Source organism: Anser anser (assembly GCF_964211835.1).
Source record: "Anser anser genome assembly, chromosome: 14".
NCBI lineage: Eukaryota > Metazoa > Chordata > Aves > Anseriformes > Anatidae > Anser > Anser anser.
The window spans coordinates 7,697,651-7,723,148 of NC_139735.1; the positions used below are offsets into that span (position 1 = coordinate 7,697,651).

Consider the following 25,498-nt stretch of genomic DNA (forward strand, 5'->3'; position numbering starts at 1 on the left):
TTTCTGTGTCTGTTTGCATATCTGTTATGAATAGATCAAACTAGAAAAATGGTGTATGGGGCTTCATGTGGAAAAGAGCGCTATCCCTGTATATTTCTTGGCTGGAAACTGTTTCAACCAGTGGAAGACGTTTGTTTTACAACAGATTTTTCTCACGTTTATCCTCCCTGCCCTTCTCTGCACTGAAATCTTTCTCTGTATTTCTGATGCTTGTTGTGGAGCTACTTAGATGTATGAGTGGCCTTGTATGAGTTGGAGAACAATGGTTCAAAAAGAAAAAAGCCATCTGTTCTCATTAATTTGGCAAAATGATCAGAACATTTTCTCAGGGAGACTATGCTGCATGTAGGGAAAATAGAGGCAGGAGCTCATCCAGTTATGCTAACGGCTCGGTGCAAGTGAATGCAAACTCACCTGCCAAAGAACAGTCGTGTTTCTAAAAATGAATTTGGGGTCCAAGGTCCTCAGACAATACCAGACCTGACAGTCTTTTATCCATAGACTGCCTTGTAGGCAGTGGTGGTGTTATCTTTCTCCCACTGCCATACTAGTGATTACGGAGGAAATAATTATTTGTGGTAAAAAGGCAGCTTGGGTCTTGCATACTCTTTGAAAAGAATTTAATAATTTAAAAAAGCCCAATTTTTAGAGGCGTGCATTCACAAGTAGTCTATTTCAGATTGACACGTGCATGCAGTAAGTTTTGGTTGCTGCTGGAGCAGTAGCCCCTAAATGGCAGACGTTACAGCTTACCACTAATGGCTGTATTTCCGATGTGCCTTCATCCTTTTAACACTTGGCTTTTAGGCCTTGTCTTCTGGGCTTTTGTGGGTACAGAGCAAAATTTGTTGAAATACTTGCGTGTGTGTTCTCATTCGCAGGCTGAGCTGTTTCCAGGCTCCTGCAGTCCTACGTGGCCCATCTGTTGCTGGTGCAGGCGCTAACGGACATGACTTGCATTGCTCTCACTGCTGCTGGTGAATCTATCACACAGATTACCAGCTTGCTAAAGATGATTTTATGGACTCTGCAGCTGTTTTTTTTTTTTAAAAAACTAGATTACTGTCGCATTTAGAAATATTTAGCACCACTGGACCAATGAGGAATAATAATTTAGAGAGGCTGACTGGATTTAATCAGTTTTTAGAAGATGAGACTTAATCAAATATAAGAGATTGAGAAGGCTGATAGAGCTAATGATTTGAATATCTAATGTAGGTCCTGCTTGAACCATAGAGCATTTTCTCTGGGTACGGTTGGATCATAATAATGAAGCAATTGCAAAAGTTATCAAGTCAATAGGTGTAAAACGCTTTGTGCAAGGAACCTGGGAGGTGGGGGGAGGAAATCACCTGAACTGATAATCAAAATAGACATTGTCTGAGATTTCTTTCAATATGAGAATTCAAAGAGTTAATTTTCTCACCATTGTCATAGTGTATAAGAGGAAAACCGGGAATTATCTTGGAGAAGGAAGATACCCTTGTGACCTACACACTGAAGTAAGTCTCTGGGCCACTGCTGTTGGTGCAGACCTCCGCCGTGTACTTACAGGACAGCCCTGGGCAGGTGTTTTAACTTCCTTGGCATTCAGTTCTCCATCTGTAATGTGGATGTTCTAAACCTTTCCTACTCTTGGTTTTTGATTTTTTTTTTTTCCCTCTTCTCTGTTTTGCTTGTTATTATTGCAGATAGAGAAGTACTGACTTGATGCAGGGAAGACAGGCTGGCTGAGGTAGATGCTGTGCAAATGCACACTGATACAGTCTCTGCCCTGATATTACCAGTCTAAGCAATGTATATATATAACTGCATTGTATTGTTGCTATCCTAAAAATAAATAAAACATGAGTTGGTCAAGGACAGCGACAGCACTAAGATCAGAGTTTGTGTTATGGGCAGTGCTGTTTGTAATTTATAAACTGGGGTAATGTTTTAAGCAAGCAAGCAGCCTATGTAAGCTCATCATTTGAACTCCTCGTGTAGTAGGAACCTGACCCATCTCTTACTGTCCTCAGTGGGAGCAGAATTCTGCCTTTGTTTTCTTCAGCAAAGGCAGCAATTGTAAATATTTTTCTGTTTCTGCTGAATTAATTGTGAGAGATGCTGTTCTTTTGCCCACCTCCTTCTGGCAGTGCTGGTAGGGCTTTTCTGGGCTCTGGAGGGAGTTTAGTCTCACATCTCTTTTTAAAGAGATGCTTGATGTGACAATAGAAAGTCCAAACCCTTCAGAGGTCCTTTTGAAAAATTCAAAATTTGGGGTGCTCAAGATGTCTTTGCCACCTGCAAACCCATCATTTCTGCTGAAGCAGCTGGTGTGGAAATAAAAGTTAACTCCGTTTTCCTGCCTCATTCAGGTCAGGTCCTTCACTCCCCTAGAAGAAGGGATAAACTCAATTGGTGGTTGACACCAAGGTCCTCTAAAAAAGACAAATATACCATAGGAGCTCGATGAGGGAAATTGGGTTGGGATAGGGATTTTTAATCAACATCAGACTTGACAGTGAACTAACACCACAACTAGCTGAGTGATTGAGAGTCTTGAAAAGGTGAAATATTCAGTAAATGCCATATTTTGTGTAATACTGTATCAGCTGCTGAAGCTGTGGCTTTGCTTCCTTTTCTCAATCAAGATCAAGGATGCCTTGTTCCATTCTGGCTTTTTGATGTGCTTTTGTCACAGTGCTCAGTAATGACGGGGCTGCATGCTGACTTTCTTTAAATCAGTGTGCTTACTAGACAGATTTGGTCACAAAAACATCAGGAATTGTAAAGTTTTTTATTGTTATTATTGCATCAATATTGCAAAGCTCTGTTTGAAATTAAATTTTCATTGTGCCATATGCTGTTGAAGGCAGTCTTTTCTGCATAGTTTATTCTAAGTTGACCATGGATAGGGTGAATCATGAAGGGGGATGTGACATCCCAGATTCTACCTGCAGATTTGAGATGTGGAGAGATCCATGGCCAGCTTAGGTTCACTAAGGTAAAAAGGCAGGATTCGTCTTGCTTAATCTTAGCCAAATAAAGCTGCGAAGACAGTTTTTTATATTCCCTCTGTAGTTGCTCAAAGTAGACAAACCTCCACATACAGTTGAGCCCCCTTTACCTTACACTTCTGTCTTTGGTTATAACGAAATGCACACTAGATAGGGTGGTCTTTTTCTACTAACTTCAGAAGGAGCCTCAAATCAGTTTGAATACATGACACTCTCTTAGCTGCGTGAGTACAATAAGCCCCATCTCAAGTAGATGGGGGCAACCCTGGTTTCCTTCTGGGTTCCTGGTGAATACCATGCTCCTTTTCTGTGCTCTGTCAATGTAAGAATGTGCATGTTTTACCTCCAAATTTGTTTAAATGCCAGGGAGTTTATAGGAACTTCCAAAACCTTACCACTTAGAAACTGTATTTTCATCCCCAAAGCACCATGTATTAGACCTACTTAATATTTTGCATCTGCAGCATAGGAAGATGTCAGTTGTGTCGGTTGCATTTTGTTAGAAGTCATGCACAGTCCAGTTCATTAGCAGCTTTCCTCACGTTTCTAATAGTGTGTAGCATGCTGAGCTAATTAAGGGACTACGGGAGGAAGTCACCAATGAGTAGAGATTGAATGTCTTCAGATGAAAAGGCTACAAGTTTCCTATTGAGTTTAAAGAACAGCCCTACCGAAGCTTTGATGCTCAAGCAGATGCAGCATGTAGAAGCAACCAAATCAAGGGTTAGAGGGGGGAAGAAATTAGTTCCATTGATTCTTATTTCCTATGTGTACATTTCTAGAAATACTTATTACCTTGTGGGTAACTAAATATACTGGTGATTAATTTTTGCTCAGTAATTATACAGGTTGGTACAACAATTTTCATTAGCTCTTAACCTCCTGCTTAGTGTTTCTCTTTTAAGGCTTGAAGTGGGCAAACAGATGGGGTGTTCTTTTTTCTCGTATTTTCAGGATATTCACTTCTTTTTGATTCCTGGTAATGTAAAAATTAAGCAGGATGAACTGAAGAGCCATTCTCAAATGGAGTTATTAATAATACTACACTTACAGTTCAGACATTTTTAGCCATTTTCCTTTCAAATGGGGAATATGAAGGTAGATGGAATGGTTGTTGATGAATCTCAGCCGGATTGTTAACGCTCCAGGCAGTAGTTCTTCTCCTTAGAATGACATAAAACACAAGTATAAACAGCCATGAAATTCAGGTGGTAGCTACTAACCTGTTTCTTGTTATACTGTTTTTCTGCTTCGGGGTTAGGAGGTAGCAAAGAATGGGACTGAGGTCACTTGTTTGTCCTGCTGATCTGGGGTTCAAGCTAAGCTGGTTGAACAGGAGGGCCTTATGACCAGACAGGTATTTCATCAGTAGGAATATTTCTTCTTAACCTGACTAGAAGTGCACCCTCTGACCTACAGTCATTGAGTTAGAACACGTCTCTGTTTCACGTCCATTTTCTGAGAGTTAGAGGTGGGTGCCCTTGAAATGCTCCACCAGATCTAGTCCATGACAAGTGTTGACCTTTTCTTCACAGGGAATCCCAGGCTGTTCTGTGGTGGCAACTTTCTTTCTGCGAGCATTTCAGCCTGGCACAGTTCCTCCATCCAGATCTCAGCCCAAATCCCTGCCCTGATGCAAGGGAAGGAGACAAATGGGGAACACACAGCCAGGGAGAGGAGATGGAAGGTTTTCCATCATCAGGGCTACTTGATACTGTTATAAAACCTTCCTGATAGTGCCACTTTGTTGTTTACTCCAGTCATCAATTTTGCAAGGAAATCCCTGAGTTACGAATCCTCCTAGTTTCAGTATAAAATGCAGAGATGTTAGTATGGATCAGTACTGTGAATAAAGGAGAATGCCAACATTGCTCTTTACAAACCTCAGTTTCTATTTCTGCATGAATTTATTCTCTAAAAAGCTTTCCACCAAGATAGCAAGTGACCTCATTATTTGCATGTAGGATGAGAAATACAGTTGGATGCAGTTCAGCTGCAGGGTTTTGAGCTAATACTCGATTTCTCTTTTTGGAAGAATGTTTTTGCTGTGCTTCCCGCATTGACCTAGTTGTTATTGATATCTCCATCTTCCCCCTGCTCCCTCCTTGACTTTTTGGGAAGGTTGTATGCCTGGGATTTACAGCTTTTTCTTTTTTTTTTGTATATAGTGACTGTTGTAGAAAAGATGAATGGGGAGGAGAGCTCTTGTATGTTCCTCTGCTTGGAACCTTACTCAAGGTTACAGATCTTGGGTGACTTTTATCGTTACCTTTTCTGACAACAGCCTCTCAATATGAAATATAAACTAAAATATAAACTCTGAGAAAAGTGGTGGACGAACTGGAGATAGAACTGAAAGGACTGGCATGGAGATACAAATTGCTTATTGTTTATAGTATTTGTCTGCTTAAAGCCCACTTCTCTCTTGAGAGCCTGGCTTACTTAAAGAAGAATTGCTACACTCTGAGAGAAGTTTCCTATATCATAACAGTGTTATAGAAACATGTTGTGAAACCAGCTGCCATGAAATTGAATTACAGGTGTTGTATTCTTCACTGCTTAAATTGCACTATTATATCACAGGCCTCATAGTTTTGTTTTGAGCAAATAACTGCAATTTAGTAGGAGCCTAAGAGATGACGGTATAAGCAGTCAGGGGTTGTTTAAGGCTTCCCTAATGATGGAAAATTGTTCTTATCCATCTAAATGTATCGTCTTTGTCAAAATGCATGTTCAGTGAATGGGAAGGAAAACTATTTCCTCATGGCATCTTTTTTGAAGTTTTCTTTTATATTTTTTCAGTGTGCAAAATAACCCCCTGTAGCTTTTTAGACTAGTCAAAGCAATATAGTCATTCATATTTAACTTTGACACAGCTCCAATACATCAAATAACGGCACTGGATGTAGTCAGATATTTCACTTTCTTCACTTTCAATTTACTGGAATTAAATAGATGGTCGCTCAACCTGAAACTTCCCTGGTTTTCATGGGATAAGATTTTAAAAGATCCTTCAGGAAATATTTTAAAATAACTCCCAGTGCAGAAAACAGTTACCGATTTAGGTCATAATTTAAAGATACTTTGTCTATGTTTAGGTTCCTAATCACTAGCATCCACCCCTTTGCTCCTTTTCACCCAGCCCACCTCACATGGTGGCCTTTCCTCTGATGTACTAAGCAGTTTACCCTGGAGATTTATGTATGTAAATCCCCATATTTGGCTTTGAAATAGCATAATTCCACCAGAAAAGGCATGCTTCTGAGAACCTTGGACTGCTGAAAAATAACCTATATTTCCCTACTACCTGTCCAAGCATGTATTACGTTACTGAAGTCCCTACATACTGAAATTCATAAAGAGGAGCCGCTGTACTTCTGGGCTGGAACAAGCTCTATTAGAATCCTGTATAACAATCTGTTCCTAGTCTGACAATTTGATGAGATGCTATGCATGCATATTCCTCCCATTGTCATGGAGTTTGCAGAAACAATGAGACTAGAAAGGAGAGCAAGAGGTCAGGTTGCTCATCCCTTTGCCTGAAGGTAGGGCCTGTTCTTCCTAGGTTGTCCTGACAGATGGCTGTCTAACTCGCTTTTAAAATTCTTCACTGATAGAGGTTTGCTTACGTGCTTCAAAGTGTCATCTGTGCAAAGGCAATTAAATCTGCTTGAATGATCTGACTTTGTCCATGTTCCATTAGCAATTAGGATCAGTTTTCTTGCTCGTTTCATTTTTTTATGTACAGGCTTTTTACTTGTGACTTTCTGGATTAGCAGTGATTGCTTGACTTTTTTTTTTTTTCTTTTCTTCTGCTCTTCTCCTGGTTTGAAGTGTGATTTGTCAACATCTGGTTTAAGCCAGTTTGTCTCAAGCCTCTGATGCTATACCTACTTGGTGGGAGGTTGCCTGAAAATCTCCTTATGTTTCAGAAATTTCAATTTCATGGCTTTTTTTTCTTTTAACGGAAAAAAAAAAGGGGGGGGGGAGGGTGATTTTGGGTGCAAATTCTTTTCAGTGCAACTTTTTGCTGATGAATCTTACATAGGTACTTTTGTCAGATCCTTTCGTCTTGTCACTTGAAGTGAGATGTCAGAAGATAAAACTACGCTCACAAAGTTCTGTGAAAAATTAACGCATGCTGTAATTCAGGCGACGTGTTTCTGAAGTGCATTTAAATGTTACGTGGTTTGGTTTGTGCAAATCCTATTTTGAGAGAAACCGCATACGTAGTAAGGGTCCTTTCAGAAATTCAATGAGGTGCTGCTGGTTGTAAAAGAAGAGAGGAAAAACGAGGGGTACAGACTGGACAGCCTAATGAGGGTACATAAGCCTACTGATGCAAAATTGCAAATTGCAGAAATCACAAAGCATTGTCCCTGCTTTTATCGCTCTCAGGGCTGCTCCAGAGCTGCAACATCACATTGGGATTCAGATGTGCTGGCAATGTACCATGGCCATTGCCAGTCACAGCGTCCTTAAAGCCTCCGCCTGACTCAGAGCTGGTGCTGGCACGACGAGCTGGTACCACATGCTGATAGAAATCGTCAGACTCTGAACTACACTGATGGATTAAAGCGCTCTTGGGCAAGCTAGGGAATAAGCTTGTGGGATATTAGAAAAAGAAGTGATGTTACAGCGTAATATCACAGATACACGTTCCCTTGTTTATGCGCCAGTTCGCCTCCAATGTCAGAAAGTCAAGGGTGCGCTAATAGACCATAAAGCTCCAACTTCCCCAGGTATGTTACAGAGAAATACGGGATTTCTGATTTCTCTGTACACTGTACACTCTTCAAGTGTGTTTCTTCTTGAAGCCAAGGAAGTGTTTGGAGCAGCTGTTATGCTGCAGGGTAAGTGTCCTTACCTGGGTAAGGCAGTGCTTTATGGAGTAGAAAAATTTGAGCCTGGGGTTGGAGCTAATAAGAAGTAAAATAGGAAGTTTTACAGAGAAGTGCTTAGATACACTGGGAATAAGTGAATTCTGCTTTACTTTCTCATTACCTGCTCTTCTTCACCCACAGAAACTGCCAGTGGTGGTGTTAAGTCTATAAAGGCTTAACACAGTTCTAGCCAGATCGATAAATTTATAACCAGAAATTTGATGAACTTTTGTCTGGTTTGTGGGGAGCTCCTCTAACAGGACCCTGTCCACAGAAGGATTTCTTTGCACCAGTGCTGAATTTAAGTCTAGCTCCTTATGCCAATTATATCAATTATATGCATGCAGGCTTGTCCCTTCTATCAAGAGCAGATCACAGGGATCGATGGATGTGTTTTCCAAGCATGGTGTTTCACAGCTGGATTAAGAGCAGCAGAACTGAGCTAGCACTTTTTTTTTTTTTTTTGGCCTTTCCCTCTTTGGCAGGAACTATGATCACCTGGATGAAATTAATACATAAGATATGTAACAAGTATTTGGGAGAAAAAGAAAAAACACAAACTGCTTATTTTTTGTAAGATAGTAGACAGAAATTTTATAGTGTGCTGGAAAAATAAAACCACCACCACACCTGCCTGAGAACAGTTCATCCAAAGAAAATCTTGTCCTTGCAGTATTCAGTGTCACAGTTAGTTAAGGTTATATGACACAAATTCTGGCCGTTGAAGTCAGATCTCTTCCTGGAAGCTGCACTAGACACTGATTTGGAGTAGAAGTTAGGGGAACCCTCTAAAAGGGTATTTATAAAGCTTTGGTTTTATCTGTTTTGCTAATAGCATGATACCTAATAGTCTAGTGCAGCTTGCATACCTTGGAGATGTGATCACCAGATACTTCTGCTGTTGATGATGGGCTATTCATCTTGGTAAACTGGGATAATTTGGAGGAAGCATTGGGTTTCTTCTTCCTCTAGAAAAGAAAAAAACAGTTTGCATTGAATGCAAAATCATTTGAGATAAGCGATGAGATTACTCGGTCAAAGCAGAATAAAAAAATGGGAAGGATATAATTCATTGTTTTATTTTTTTTCAAGCTGCTGACATGATGTGAGAGTTGCTAATGCAGTGTGAAGTACAAATGATATGCAAAATTCCTTGATAACTACCTGGGACTTCTCATTCCATCAGCAACTTTTGTGTTATCATAAATGAGACAGCTTGAAAGGTACTTGTTGCGTTTTGTATTGCATGCATAAGTCATTTGCACTTCAAATGAACTGGCCTAGGTTATTTTTGATGTTTTTTCTGCAAGGCTTTCATAAGCGATGGAACAATACTGAATTACTGCTCTCTTTCACATTTAACAATCCAAGAATCACAGAGTGAGGAGACATATGACAAATGAATACCTTCGTGCAAACTGCCTAGCAATTTGGATTGTAAAAGCTAGGCTTCAGAGAGTCAGATTGGGATGTCTGATCACCTTTGAAAATGTTGAACGTCTGGATTTTAATTGTAATGTATATTTACGTTCAGATTACAGCTGGTACTTCAGTGCTCTTAGCATGAATGTGTGTGGAGCGTGCTTCTGTGTTTCTCTGGAACCCCAGGCCCAATCCCAGTGTCCGGTCTGTAGTGCTTGAGGAAGGACGGGGGGAGTTAGGAGGAGAGTAGTTTCCTTCACAGGCTCTCCAGAGAGCACTGTAGTGGTTCACACACACCGGGGGTACAGGTGCAGTCACAGCCAGTTCCCTCCTTTGAGCGGCTGTCTGTTGCTGGGTCAGCGCTGTCCTTCCCCTGGCCCCAGAGCGCCAGGCAGGAGCTTGTTGTTGGATGTGTTGGATGGCATCAGGAGGTGTGCAGGCCCTCCCCAGGGGGCAGTGGTCATCACCATAGTCTTCCTCCATAGTGTGCCTCAGGGTCTGTTTCAGACAAACACTACCACAGCAAAATCCATCGAGTTTTTGGGAAATAGGTTGTTCACCCCCAGAAATACACAGGGAGGAAGTTTACTGTGTGTGCATTGAGCGGTCAGGGGGTGTGAGCCCAGGAGCAAAGCTCAGAGTGAATCATGCTGATGAGTGCAGAGTCTGCTCTTCATCCAGGAGGTGAAATAAAGCTAACAGTCTGTCCAAAGCTTCAGGGCTTGATTCTCAGCTGTTGTAAATCAGCAAGGTTCGGTATAACTAAAACTGCAGATCTGGCCACATGACTTTATCTTTGCAGCGTACAACAGATGATTAAGTACAAATGTGTGTTGAGGTGATGTGAGCGGTATGTAAGGATGACTCAGGAATGTGCCTAAAAGCCTTCTAATCTACAGTTAGTTCAATTTGTGCCACTCATCTCTCCATCGCTATTTCAGTATCTCTGTATTAATCTGGAACACTCCCCTTGCTGAATATGATGAATGTACAGAAGTCCAGAAAGGTTTGGAATGCTTATAGTTGCTGTGTTAAAAGTAATTATCCAGTATTTCTAGCCCAGATACAATCCTGGAAAGCACGAATACTATGGGGGATGTGTGCCAGGAGAGGTCAGCAGGAGGTAGATGTGCACAAACTAATTGGACTTCTGGGATCCTGTTTTAAGGAATGCCTTCGTATGAAACAACGTACGTACCCAGGGCACGGTTGCTGCTCAGTCAGTTGTTTCCTAAACTGACAGTTGTTTTAAGATAAAAGATGTTTTTATTTCACTCAAACCCTTTTTCTCCAGGTCCAAAAGAGCCTGAAAAATATTATCTCATGGAAAAATACCTTTGGGTATGCGTGTAGGAAAAGGTGAGCGTGTTCTGCAATGTTAGCAGGATCTCTGTGCGTACCTCAGTCTCCTTTCTGAATGCTGTTTATGAAGGAGAAAAACTGGCTTGAAATGCAAAGGATGCGAGCAACTGCAGGTTGTATCTGTAATGGTGCAAAGTGGCCCGTCGTGAACTGAGCGCGGTGATGGTGCCTGGGGAAGGCACTTCAGCCTCGCTCTGTGGCTGGAAGGATATAAATGTTACATGTCGACTTTTAATGAGTACTCATCAGTTGCATGTACAAGGAGGGCTTTATAGCCTGTTTTTACAGGGTTTTCTTACACATTATGGAGAGACAGTAGATCCCGTGTTTGCTCCTGTTAGACCTGGCCAAACACCTTCACCTGCAAGCCTGGAAGGACTGAGGCTTGCTGGGTGCTGCAAGAAAGCTCTGCGGTGCTCAGAGAATACTAAGCAGGGAGTATCCAAGGTCAAGCAAACATACGAAAATAAAAAAGAATACTGAGTAGGCAGTAAATATTGCACTGGGGAGGCTTCTGTTCTCATCCCGTAAATTTATGGCCTCAGTGCATGCTCTTCCTGACTCTCTCACATCAGTGCTGTCCGGACCTGTCTAGGTGTTGTGTCCTGCCTCTTTTCATTGTTTAGAGTACATGCCAACACAGTGCAAATGCCGTTGTGTGGCACCTTTTAAAAAACCCCAAAGTTGTTTCTCTTTTCCCTCTGCTGCTGTTAGGCATTCCTGACATTCTAATGGTGTCCTTGCTCCTAAAGGTCCCTTTTTTGTACTTCCCAGCTCCCTTTCACAAACACCTCAGGATTCCCAGAGATACTTGGATACTGCCATCTTCTGCAGTGCTCCACTTTTGGGCAGTTGAGTGGTGAGCAATACAATACGGATCTTGCTGCTAATTCTTGTTGGGGTTCATCTTGTCTGGCCTAAGCTGTGTATGACTTGAAGTTCATCCTAAACTACTTGTGAAGGCTTCCCCTACAATGAATAGGTAGAGATGGTTATAGATGCTGCTTATGTTGAACGCTTGTCTCTTTCCACTTTTTTTGTTTGTTTTTGCTAGGATGTGTTGGTTGCAGTACTGCATCTGTTTAAAATTTGTAAGGATTTGGAGTCTTATGATCCACCTCATTTTATGGAAGCAAGCTGTGCCCAACAGCTGTGGTAGGCTCAGGACATGCAGGGTTGCAAGCTGGCTTCCTCTGAGGCTGGGCTGAGCCCATGGGGAGATGGCTCCAACACCAAGGGGTCCCTACATTCCTTTCTAGGTGAAGCAGCATTTAATTGGCTTTACCTTCTCTAACAAAATACAGAGAAAAATGCAGATTAAATTTAATCCAAAAAGTTCCTCTCAAAACAAGATCGCTCCACCAACTATTCACATAACAGTGCTTAAGGTAGTATTACAATATTTTTGCTATGGTGAGGGGGGGGTGCTGTAGCAAAGACTGGAAGAACATAGAGCAACTTTTTTTTTCTGTAAAGCAGTTACTGAAGTAGATGAGCGAGGTTTGTCTTGTGCTCAGACCGTTCATTGCATAGGTTTTGCACGTGTCATTGTTTGCAGGAGAACTTCACATCTCAGCTGATTACACCCCTTATTCTCATAATACCTTGTGTTTGGACAAAACTGCCTTTTTCTTTTTTTGTTGTTGTTGTCCTTTTTTCTTTAGATTAACAAAAAATCACTGTTTGTTGGGTGATAGAAGAGGTTTTAATTTTCCACGTTGAAAATCACCACCAGCTGTTTAAATGAAAAATCTGTTTTGTAAGAAAAACAGAACAAAACAAAAATTACCGGTAGCTAAAAAGTACTCACAGCATCTGTTGTTTAACTGTATCCATGTTGCAATTAACAACAAACCATAAAAACATATCAGCATTCAACTCCATTAATTTTTTTTTCATATTGCGTTATTATTCTTTCAAGCAGGCTTTGCAAAGTACAAGAAGACATTAATAATGCTTAATGAACGTATAGCAAGCTATGTAAGCTTATTATTGTCCTCTGTGAAGTCTATCAAAGATCTATAATTTTTTAAGATGTAAACAAATTGATGCAAGTTGTACCAGGAAAATGTCTATGAACATCGATTACTCAACACCTGTTCAGCCACATCTAGATTCATTGCTCATGTTTTGTGTTCAAGACTACTTCCTAACTCCCTCCTGTCATGATGTTCAATTTGGAATCTGTATTATTACTATTTTCATATTTCTTGCTCACATATTGCAAGAGAGATCTGGAGATATTGCCCAGTATGAAGACATACACTCTTTGAGTTATTACAATATTCTATCAGCTCCTGAGTTTATTTCTAGCTTTGTTTCAGCTTGGTGTAAGGTGGCCTAAGATTAGTTTCAAATAATTGAGACAGCTTTGCTCTGCCATGACCCAGCAGGTCATATTTGAACGAGGTGCACTATGAGTGCCCCAAGTATGGTCTTAGTCCAGTTTAATGCACTGTATGCATTGCTCGTTAAAGGTGTGTGATTTAAAATGTCAGGCTGTGGGGCTAGAGACTGGGGGCCTGCTCTGCAGGGAGTGATATCCCAAAGGAGCTGCTGGTGCTCTCTGAGACGTAATCCCTCGTTATCCCTTGTCAGTGTTTCCAGCCCCTTTGCCCTGAGGTGCAAGAGCATGGCTACAAGAACATGGGGCTGCCTAGTGTCTAAGTGCCCACACAGCCTCTGGCAGTAATTTAGCTAATTGGCTTAAATTTAACACCTGAACTTGGATGAACTCCTGAGTGCAGGTAGTCAGGGGCTCCCAGTCTTATGCTGCCTGCTTATACCAGTGTGTGTGAGGTCTGACTGACACAAATGTTCCTAATTTGTGAAGTAGAAAAGGATTAGACACTTCCACTAGCAAATAGCTGGTTTAAGTGAGAGCTATTTGTACTGTGTGTACAAATACCCTCCCCACATACATGATACATCAAGCAGAGACACTTGAACTGGTACTGCAGTTTGTGCTGTTCCTTTGCAGCTGTTGGGGGAGGGACATGTCTTAGTTTCTTTGGTTTTTACTTTTTTTTTTTTTTTGTGGTGGGAAGAAAAGATGGCATGTAATGTATCCATGTCTCTGGCTTCTACAGTATTAAGTGTAAGGTCTGTATATAAATGCAGCTAATGAAATTGGGGACCGTGTGGCCTCAAACCATTTAAAATAATGGCATGAGCAATCTCACTCCATTACGTTTGAGTGGAAGCGGTTCACGCTAGAGCCCTGGTTCCCTGAGGAGCCAGGGAGCCCTGATTGAATCTTACCCGCAAAATGGACAGTGAAGACAAGTTTGTTGCAGAGCAGATGACAGATCTGACTTAACAGAAACTGCAGTGTTAAGGGGGAGGGTTGCCTTAAGCCCATAAATACATTTTAATTTCTTTTCCTTTTCTTGCTGTCTCTCAAGCCCTGCAACAAAGACTCGTGCCCAGGGTTGGTGTTTCCTGGAAGCCCTGAGGTATGGCACCCGCTGGGGGTGCTGGCAGAGTTCTGCTGGGTGATGCTGCTCTGCTCTGCTCTTCAGTGCAGCATCTCTGGGTTTTCATCCTTCCAGCATATACGAGTCAGTGCAAACAGTTAAATTAGGGCGTGGTTCTCCAGCATTAAAAGCTCTGTCTTGTCTTGTAGTGTATTTTTATCTCAAGACTAATTTAAATATGCAGGGATTTTCTTGACCTCTTTGAAGTACCAAGAGGTCTTACTACTAAGGGAATGGCCAAGTGCTGGCCTGGTTGCTTTGAGCATGAACTTGCTTTTTATCCTATTGCAATGTCTTTTAAAGTACCTAAGTTGTAGGGATGCACTAGAAAAACTGGCTTTGACATAGATTGAAGAGCTGGTGTTTTTCTTTGCTACAATATGTCCGTGTGGAGCAGTGCCCATCGTTGGTGGGTGCGTTATTTTCTGGGGGAGGCCTTCCCTTCATGACCATTTGGCAAGCAGCGCTTATTTACGCACCAATACTGGTCAGTCACTGTCTGCGTGAGAGTCCTGAAAATACACGATGTTCCTGCAGTCAGCTGAAGATTCGCTGTGAATTTTAAGCCTACTTTCCTTTCCTGCAGAAGTAGTAGCTGGGCAGTATTTCTGCATTCTGGGGAAGTTGCTGTGCACCACACAGCAACGTAATATGTCCCAGTTCTTGCAGAAGAAAAATAAATGCTCCCAACAAAGACCTGTAATATTTAAATAAAAATACATCTGACAAAAGTGCAACTGCATGCATATCAGGACAGGACAGTGCTCAACTATAATCATGAAGACTGGCTAGGAGAAACAAGACTCACAATTAAGTAGAATGCTACAGAAAGCAGCTTGCAGGCTGCCGGCCTGTATCAAGAGGAAACAGGACTTCTGCAAGACAAATAGCGGCTCATAAATGCTTATCTAGCAAAAGCACATTGAACAAAATAAACTTGACTCTTCACAGTGAACATTTCATGCTGATGAGAAAACTTTGTGACGTCTTCAAAGATGGAAAATAGCGGAGCAGAGGGAAAATTGGGAGGGAGAGAGGAGTAGAGCTGATGCAGATCTGGAAGAAAAGCAAAACACTGCACAGCAATGAGACTGCAGCCTCACTGTGAACCCTTCACCCTTGGTCCATCCCAGCCTGGACTGGGATTGCAGATGGGCAGGGCTGTGATGTGGAAAGCACTGGAGTGGAACAGCAAGGTGCATCCTGCTGGACCTGAGTCTCCCTGGATGCACAGGATCATCCTGTTCTGTCTCATCATCATTGGTGCTTTGTATTTTCTGTAGTGACACAGGGAAAGGCAGGCTCAGCCTTCAGGGAAGCTGTGGTGGTTGTTATATATAGTCTTCAAAAAAAACTTGCGTTTGCCAGAGCTCAATCTGAGAGTGTCTTTTGTGTGCAGCTTTTCCCAGTCTTCCCACAGCTTCACAGGAATATAATGATTTTATCAGAATAAATATTGCAAATCCAAGGAATCAAGATTTAAGCTTAAATCTTAGATTTAAGTATAACAGATTTAAGTGTAAACCAGACCTCAACTAGAAGGTTATTTTGCTGTACAGTTCTATCATATTGGGGAATTCATTTATCAGAAGTGCAAAGAGGAGGTAGGTGCTTCTCTCACTTATGTGGCTTAGAAATGCACAGGTGACTGTCAATATGAATGGAATGGTGCTTCTGAATTTCCTGAGACTGGACTCTGATGCAATTTTTTAGAACTACTAAAGGCCTCCAGCTTCTGTGTATTTCATTGGAACTGGCTTGTGAACAGTGTCCCACAGACATGGATCTCAAAGGTTTCAGGCTTTAGATTCGTTCTGTGAGTTTGGGAAGTGAAAGGAAAGGAGCACTTGGAAAAAATGATATTCTGCGTGTAGATGATGTAGTTTATAGGTTAAGTTAGGGAGGAGTGCTCACTGAGATGAAAACAAAAAGCTGTACATGGTAAATGCTATATATCATTGTACGGAGACCATTACATTTGTATGCCATTTAAAAAATGTGATGTTTTAAGTGCATAATTGCAAATTATCTCATGCTTTTATATCGGTTTTGCCAAGGTAAAATGAAGTTAAACTGAGTGAAGTACAATATTTGTCCTAGTGTTAGACGGTTGGTTCACTTAATAATGGCTGCAACGAAGAACTCATTTCTCTTCTCAATTTGTTTCCAGTTCAGTTTCCTTTGGCTTTGAAGAAGTGATGGCTTGCTGCTGGTTTGGGGGATCACTTAGTATTTCTGTCTTGAGAGGCATGGCAAAACTCTGGGTAATACAAAGACTCTTGAAGCTGTGATTTACCCTCTCAGACCACATTAGGATTTGGATTTCAGTTGTGTTACGGACAGTGATCATATGTAAAGCATGTTTCTCAGTTGTTTTTAAGTTTGGTGTGGCTCACATCTGTGTTCTTCATTCAGAACTCCTCTGACTGCAGGCTAACAATGACTGTAGGCTAATAATTTTTAAAGGGATGCAGATATAAGTCAGAATCTCCATAAACTCTCACTGTCAGAAGATTTGTAATATTTAGCACACCATGACACTGAATGTACTTGTGCACTCTGAAAAACTTAGTCGTTCTGTGTTCCACAGGGTAGCTCCTTCTCTCAGTTGGGCAGGAAATCTTAATTAAACAATAATCCTCAAAACAGGAAAACACATTGCACCTGCACACCTGAGAAAGTGCTCCCTGTGCGATCCCCCTCCAGGTGGCAGGAGCTGGGGGCTCAGCACTGCTGCAGAGGGGCTGGATGAACGAAGCCATGGTTTCCGTTTGATGGGGCAGAGGTGAAGTTGTGCTTTAATTCAAGGTTTCCAAAAGTGGAGGAAAAAGAATCATAGAATCATAGAGTTGGCAGAGACCCATAAGGATCATCAAGTCCAATTCCTGGCTCCACGTAGCACCACCCAAAATGAGACCCTATATTTGAAAGCGTTTTCCAAATGCTTCTTAAACTTCAGCAGGCTCAGTGCTGTGCCCGCTTCCCTGGGCAGCCTGTTCCAGTGTCATTTCAGCTCAGAGCCTTTCCCTAACACGCAGCCTGACCCTCCCCTGTCCCAGCTCCATGCCGTTCCCTCGGGTCCTGTCACTGTCTCCAGAGCGCAGAGCTCAGCCCCTCGTGAGGGAGCTGCAGGCCGCCATGAGGCCTCCCCTTGGCCTGCTCTGCTCTGGGCTGAACAAACCAAGTGACCTCAGCTGCTCCTCACCCTCTAGACCCTTCACCATCTTTGTAGCTCTCCTTTGGATGCTCTCTAATAGTTTTCTGTCCTTTTTATATTGTAGCATCCAAAGCAGCACACAGTACTGGAGGTGAGGCTGCAGCAAGCTTAGCAGGGGCAGCATTGCATTTGCTATCTTTCAGGTGGACGTGCCTTTGAAGCTGCCCATCGTGGTTTTTGGTTTTCCCATTTTCCTCCTGTTTCACAGTACTTGGTTTCTGATCTTCCTTCCATCCTTCCAGGCAAAGCACCTACTTTATTTCGATCTTCTTGACAGGACCCTCTTATCTGTTCTTAGCAAGCCCCATTTAACCCAGTCTGCCTTGAGCAGATTTGTATTTCTGCCTTCTGATGTCTCCCCATGGCAAGCTGGGAGCAGGACCCTCTGTCCAATGGAAGTATAATATTTTGATATTTTTAGACTCTTGCATTTAGGGTTTCTGTTCTTCTGGAAATATAAAACAGGTGTGGTTCTATGATTCTGTGAAACTCAGTTGTTTGTCAGTCCACTTTTCCTCCATACCAAGTCCTGATCTTCACCAATCTGAGCTCCTCCTTTGCTTTCTTTTTCTAGTAAAAAAAATCTTTTTTTTTGTTTATTATTATTTATTATTAATATTGTATAAGTCACAGAGGCACAGGAAGAGGAACTGAATGGCATGTTATTGTTGAAAGTTTCCGGGTAAGAAATTTCCTTGCATAATAGAGCTTCTCCCACAGAGACTAAGAAGCATTTGTGATTGACGGTTTAATCTCGGAGGCGTTAGACTCCTACTATAAACAGCAGAGAACAAGATGCATCGGCTAAATGCGAGTTCAATCTCAAAGAGATTACAGTGCAGGTGAACAGCAGGTAACAGCAGGTGGTTTTTACAGGAGAAGGCGTTTTCCCAAGTGCCGCGGCAGGTGGAGGTGTTCAGGAGGTGACTGGGGCGCCGAGGAGAGGAGCAGCCCCTGGAGCAGAGCTGGGCTCACCCTGAAAACTCCCATCCCCTTAGGGGGTTTGTTTTCAAGTGTTTGAAACATTTCCAGGTAGTGTGAAGAGAAGAACTTTTTACCCACCTCAGGCATTTTCTTTTCAAAAGCTGCTTTTGTCAAAGCATGTCTTGCCTCTTGCATTGGTGAGTCTGTTTTTTCGTATTTCCCCCTACCTGTGCTGGCCAAGGTTTGCAGCAGAGCACGGGGCAGAGGGCAGGCGCGGGAGCTGCATTTTGCCTTTGTTAGCATGCTCAGGAGCTGTCTGTGGTCTTGTGCCTCCCACTGAATTTGCCACGTCTGTTTTGAAGACCAGGCTGGCCACCAGCTTTGCGTGAATGTTTAGAGAGATTGGTAGAAAATGATTTTATAGCAGTGAGTTATTGAAAGGCTGGTGGCCAGCAGCCTCTGTCTGAAGCCTCTCTTTTGGAGCATGTGAAGATTTATGGATAGATTTAGTAAGTGCCGAAGCACGTTGTTGAGTGGTGGTTCAGCTGACTTAGCTGCCAGTGTACACCTCAGAGTTTAAGATCTTTTTTAGTGACTGAAAAGTATTCCTGGGGGAGCTTGGAGTGGTCAGAATGTGGCGGGGTTTTTGTTTCTTGTTTGTCTTTTTAAGCTTGCTGAAAATACTGAAAAGGATGTATGAAATTGGATAGAGCGTTCACATTTTCATTCTTTCATTATTTTTTCAACATATATTAGAAGGAAGAGACTGTTTAGTCTCTTTTTGTCTACTCCCTTGTGGCTGAATCCTTCACAGCAAAGAAATGCACTTTCTTTTCTAATTCTAATCCTTGATATGTGCCTTTGAATGATAATTTCCATGCTTTCCTGCTAAATACAGATTTCTTCTTTTCAGAGAGCCTTTGAATGCTATTTTAAAATAAAATTGAAATTCCATCTTTGTGTAATTAAAATGTGTGAAGTCAGAAGGAAATCAGATAGGAATAACAAACCTATTTCCTCTTTTCCTTCTTGTAGGTATTAAAAAAAAAAAAAAAAAGCCCAAACAAAACACCCATGGAAAGCAAAGGTGTCTGAGGCAGTAAGGGATAAAGACTTTAATATCTAATATAAATGAAGGAGACTTTTTCCCTCTAACAACATGAAGAGGTCACTCAGACCCTGGCACTTGAGTTTCCTTGTGTGGTATAGATTTTGAAATTGCAGTGCAATTCCTCACTTTTTAATAAGCAGAAAATTGCATGAGAACTTTGATAAATTAGCATCACTATCCAGTGACCTACCTAAGGGTGAAAAAGGAGGAAAACCACGTGATAGTAGAATGATTAATTGGAGGAAACATTATACCGTAAAAAAACAACATGAAGTCCTGTTCAAAGCATGTCTCAACTGGTAGAATCCACATTTTTTGTTTATGGTGCTTCAGATTGCTGCAATCCATCAAAAGGTACGCAGAGGTCTGCTCTTCAGTTCTTGGTGTGTCCCAGTGATTTTTTTCCTTCAGTGTTAACATAAATATTAGCTATAAGGAAGCAAGTGTGGTTTAAATTTCTCTTCATTCCAGACAAAGTATATAATTAGCTTAAGTTTATCCTTTCCTAAGGGAGAAATACTGCAGTTGGTCTTTTGTTACTCTTCCTCATTACCAGTGTTTGACCAGAGTAACGTGCTGTGGCCCAACAGCGATGCGATGCTTTGCATGTGTGATATTCTGCATATTCGAAGGCTGCTAGAAATAATGCCCTATTTTTGTCCTAATGTGACTAGAATAATAGCACTATTTTAAAGAATCCATTTTCATATTATGAATGCAAACGCCGCAAATTTACTTTTTTAACAGACTAAGCTAGCTGAGGGAAGCTGGGTCAGTACACAAACATCTTTCACTCCCCAGCAGCACAGGGACTTCAGTGACTTCAAGAAGCACATTTTGGGATACTTTAATACATCACAGGGATTGAACAGATGGATTAGAACAAATTGCTTCCCCCTATGGTTACTAAATTTGTGGTGGTGTAGTGGGACAGTGCAAAATTCCTCATTTTATGATGATTAAAAACTGGTAAGTGTAGCAGTATTTTCCTGTTCCCTTCCATTTAGCCTCAGGCCCCTAACTGGGGAGGCCAGGGCTCCCTATTAGGCTACATGCCTTGTACCCCTAAAAAATGCAGATTAAATAGATTGAGAATTTCTCTGCTCGGTTGTGTTTGCCTGCAAAATGCGTAAATTACATCAGGATTGGGCTACAAGTTAACATTTAATCTTGTTAGGCATGTGATTTAAACATGGTTTATGCATGTGAAAACAAGGAAAAAAAAGTCTTGAACTTGTAGAGAAATGTGAGCTTGCTGCAATTCAAATAATAGGGGGGTACTTACTGTATCATGTCTGTTCCCAATTTCCTCAAAATACTGTTTCTCATTGCTCCTTTTGTTGTTTTGGTGGCATAATGGCATAGGTGGGAGCTGTAATTCTCAACATTTTATTTCAGAGCAAACTATACAAACATGCTATGGATGTTTAGAGGTACTGTTTCAAGGTAGCTTTGACAGCAAGTTGTTGTTCCAGTATCCACTGAGACATTGGCAGGAGACTGGCTAGGGGACTGGGGCAGAAACAGAGAGGAGTGGTGCAGAAACGCACAAAACTATGGAGTGCTTTTCAGCCCACGGTTGCTTCTCCCAGGGGACGCGAAGCTCTGCATGTTGCTCTGCTTTACTGCAAAATAAGCTACGCTGTAGAATATGAAGATTAGTTTAAAAGTACTTTGACAAATTAGAAAATTGATTTAAAAATAGGAGGAAATTTGGATAAAAAAAAAAAAAGCATTGCTTGTTTTCAGTTTCTCATCAAAGGCGTGAAACAAAACAAACAGTGGCACATCTCCAGATCTGTACTAGTTATTTTTCTCTTCAGTCCTCTTTAGGACCAAATCAACAAACACTTATTTACTTGTTCTCCAACTTTACCCCAAGTTGGCTAAACCCTTCAGTAGACACACTAGAAAGTTAAGCGTATTCTCAGGTCTTCATTCTTCTCTTTAATACGCTTTTTCTTTAATTTTTTCCTGTTCAGCCTCTGCCTGCCTTGACTGCTATCAGCACATAATGCAAAGAGTATATAGGTGCTTGTGGTCCTACAGTGCCAAAGAACTGTGCGCTTCTTCTCCCCCCTTTATTTTCATATGCCACTGTATCAAATCACTTAACTTAATCCTTAAATAAATGTATTCAATCGTTATATAAATTAGTATAACACATTTCACTCCTTTGTGCATCCTGAGGTGCGCAAGTGGACTCCGGGTAATACTGGATAAAGCCACATGTGTAAATTAAATATTTGTCTGGGTACATTACAACCATTATTTGAATCTGTGAGCAAAGGAGGTTGAGGTTTGTTATTGTAACTGGAACGAGCTAAAGCAAAGTGAAACCCCCAGTTCCCACCAGGGATTTGAGAGGCATCTACTTCTGCAGCTTTAAGCAGTTTGAAATATGTCTTTATTTTTTTTAGCTGAATTCAGCCCTGAGGGCAAATGAGTGGCAGCCAAATTAACGTGATAGTCTCTAAAGGCTCTGAATAGATTTCATATCCTCTTCTGAAAGATCTGTGCAACAGTATTTATCTGGAGGACAATAGTGGTGAGTTTTGGTAGGAAAAAAGAGTATATTTTCAGTAGAAGATTTTTTTTTTTTTTAAATATGTATCCACTTGAGTAATAAAATTACTTGATTTGAATAACACTGTTTTCTACAAGAACAGTAATTAAGTACTGACAAAACTGTTAAGTAATAGTAGTTCTTTTGTTGGGAACAAGTGAAACATGCAGCTTACAGCACTGAACCTTGTAGCTGAAGCAAAGGAATTAACTTTCTTCTGAAGGGGCAAGGACCGTCCCTCCCCTGTGCACCCATCCTGGGCAGGGTGAGGAGCATGGTGATTGCTGGATGCTCATGCTTTGGGCTGGCTGATTTATTGGCTGAAGATCTGCCATTTAATTCTACTTTACTGGTTGGTTATAGGTATAAGGCAAACAGCAACCATGAATTCAGGCTGTGGACTGAGGTACCGAATGCATACAGGCTGTTCTGAATCTGCTATTTTCAGAAGTTCACTTCAATTAAACTCTCAAGTGCTTGATGAGATGCAGGTAGATAATATCTAGTATTTTAGATGATACTGAAGGATGCTGAAAAGCTGCAGAAGGAATTAAGGGAAAGGGCAGTTTATTCTTGATGAGGACAGAGTGGCTGGCGAGGGGACACAGCCATGTCTCTTTGTGGAAGTCGGTACCAGTCCTCATTTGTTCCCCTTAACACTGCCCAGCATTTGCGTATGACGTGGGTCAAATGCCTGGGAAAATGTGACACACACAATCTATCTTTAAAGATGAAATAACTGATTCTCTTCTCCAATGGATTTGTGAGAAAAAAAAAATCTGTTAAAGTTAATGAGGTGCTTATCAATGCTACAGGACTGGGGCCAATAATACCCTAAAACAGGGAGGTTGTGACATGCCTGGAGCAGGAGGTGGACGTGACTTTTGTAGCGAGCTGAAATTTGTGTGTAGGAAGTTTGGATCCACACGACGAAGACAGAATTGCTGCCCCTCTTTCCTGCCTAAACTGTTCCTGTACAAGACAACTGAAACGGAAGGAAACAGCTTCTTAAACTCTACCCTGTTTCTTTATCTAAGAATAAAATAAAGCACTGAGGTATGCAGACTGTCCTGGGCAGTCAGTTGTACCTACACTGGCAATCTCAGCAGTGCAGAGGAGCCAATCTTTCTCCATGAGAAATCTGAGTGCTAATAATTTCTGGCAAGTGTTGTGCTGAAGCAGACAATTTTGTAACGCCAGCCAGGTGTGTTGAGAAGTTACACCGGGCAGTGCAAGGAAAACACTTCATTCACGTTTGAATTCCTCGCCTCTTTGCAGCCTCCCAGGGCAGTGGTGTGATCCAGGGCAGAGCTGTTTCACACGGCTGCTTTCCTGTGGAAATGCCTCCAGCACTGTTCTGGTACATGGTGAATGTTTATTTCTGCGAGAACAACAATACTCCCTGGGCTGTGGAGTTTCGTTTTTTTTTTCTTTTTCTTCTTCTCTTCTTCCTTTTTTTTTTTTAAATTCTTTTTTTCCTCTTTTACTTTTTTTTCTTCTTTCCTTTAAGTGAATGAAAATGGTGAAGATAACCATGAAGATAACCAGCCTTAATCCCGTCTAACGATGGGTTATATATGGTTCCCTAATGTCACTAGACAGATGTCAACTGTAGGCTAGGAGTATTTGAGCTGGGTGTCTCAAACTTATGTTTGTTTGCCTAAATGTAAGCCCAAATTGTTATATTTTGTTAAGTTACATTTGAAAAGAGACCCTTTTTCCCTTTACCTCCTGCCACCAGTATTTCTATATATGTTTTTTCTCCATGATATTTTAAGGCTATTTTGTAAATGTAGGGTAGAAATTTGGTTGATTGAAAAAAAATTAAGTTATGTTTTATTTTAAATATATATATATACACATAATAATATTATAATATATAAATTATAATTTAGGAAAGGGAAAGCAATGTGGGCTAAAAACTCCAGCAGTTCCTTGTATTGTCTTTCAGTTTAGAAAAAATGGGTATTTTATAACTATGAATAAATCTCACTTGAAAATATTGGCTGTTGCCTGATCCCCAGTGGGATTTCTTGAATATGGTTGCTTGTGCCACAGAAGGATCTTTCATCCCTGGCAGACATGAGGTGTGTGAGAAATTAGTATCTGTGCTATGAAAATGTTATTTAATATATTGCTTGAATCTAGGAAGACCTTTTCCTATTCTTTAGGGATGATGTCTTAGAGATCTACCTTATTGATTTGCCTCTTAAGTCTAAGCTACTCTGGGGTAAGCGCATGTGTGTGGGCTCTGGGATAACAAGCTGTTGTATCCCAGTTAATCCATACGATCTGCCCACAGGTAAATACGAGGTAATTCAAGGCTGCTTAGCTTAGCGTTCTGAAAATATTTGTAATCATAAATATATTTTTGATATCAATATAGTTCTCCTAGGCCAAGTAACTCCACAAGTTTATGGAACTGTTTTAGATTGCCATTGTGTTGCAAGAGTAGGATATAAACACCCAATGAAGGGGGTTTTAATCTTTTATGTCCTGATGCAAAGTCTACTTTTGCAACACGTATTCTTGAAAATTGTTGAAATTGGTGGAATAGTTCTCTTCTTAAATTATAATATATTCTGAGCAATGAAATCAACGTAGTGCTGTTCAATGCTGTGTAAATATTTGTTTATAAATAAAATAGTCCTCTTAAACAAACAGCTCTGAGGAGAATAGATTTTTTCTGGTGCAAAAATTATGCACGTAATAGTTTTCAGCTACCACTTTAGCAATACATTCACGTTTTAATTTTATTTGCAATGTACTGTATTCGTACAAGGCAGCAATGGTAGAGGAAGGATTTCTCCCTACTTGAAAACAACAATTTAAACACTTAAAGGTATTTTGCTGGTGACAATTCTCCTATTTTTCTCTTTTTCTAATGGATCTGTGATTGATACTATTGTCCAGCTTTCAGAAAGACAGTGTCACAATTCATGTTTCATGAAGCAGTTTCTCATAAAGTTTGAAAAGCTTCAAAGTGATTAGATCAAATTTCACTAAGAAAATGAATATTCTTTCACAGCTAACTTAATTTTGTAAAAATAATGAGATGTCTGGAGGCACTGTGCTTAAAATGGATACCCTTCAGATATCTAGAATTTATCAGCATTTATATTTAATATGATACTTAATTTCTATTTCCCTCTTTTTATTTAGAACAAAAGTGAAAGTGACACATTACTGTAATATTTCCAAATTACTGCATTATTCTTGTTAGGTGTTTGGGTGCTATATATCTTCTGTGGCAATTTTGAATAACTGTTGTTAATGACTTAAATTAGGAAGAGTTTATCCTTTAAAGATGCTTGAAGTCAATCTGTGCAACAGAAGTACTTTTTGAGAGCAGTATCCAGCACAAAGTTTACCCGTGCCCAAACAGGATGGTACAAGTGAGTGATGTTTAAGCTGAGTTGTTAGGCTTAATTCTCCTCACTGTAATTTCAAGTTGCTCTCACTTTATGCCATATAAGCTGGTAGTGAAACGGCTGTCCTAGGATCTGATACAAGATTTTTTGTCAACATACGGTGGTAG

The 25,498-nt window shown here is 40.9% G+C and overlaps 1 protein-coding gene across 10 annotated transcripts in view; it reads left to right on the plus strand.

The window, feature by feature from the left end:
- The window catches only part of SGCD (sarcoglycan delta), a 526,559-nt gene that overhangs the window by 259,005 nt on the left and 242,056 nt on the right, over positions 1-25,498 (plus strand). Inside the window, exon 1 of one of the 10 annotated variants that reach the window (XM_083798654.1) lies at positions 18,367-18,480. The exons of the other annotated variants lie outside the window; for them this stretch is intronic. The gene's annotated coding sequence lies outside the window, so the exon portion shown is untranslated. Of the gene's footprint in view, positions 1-18,366; positions 18,481-25,498 lie in introns of those variants that run through there. 10 annotated transcript variants of the gene reach the window in all.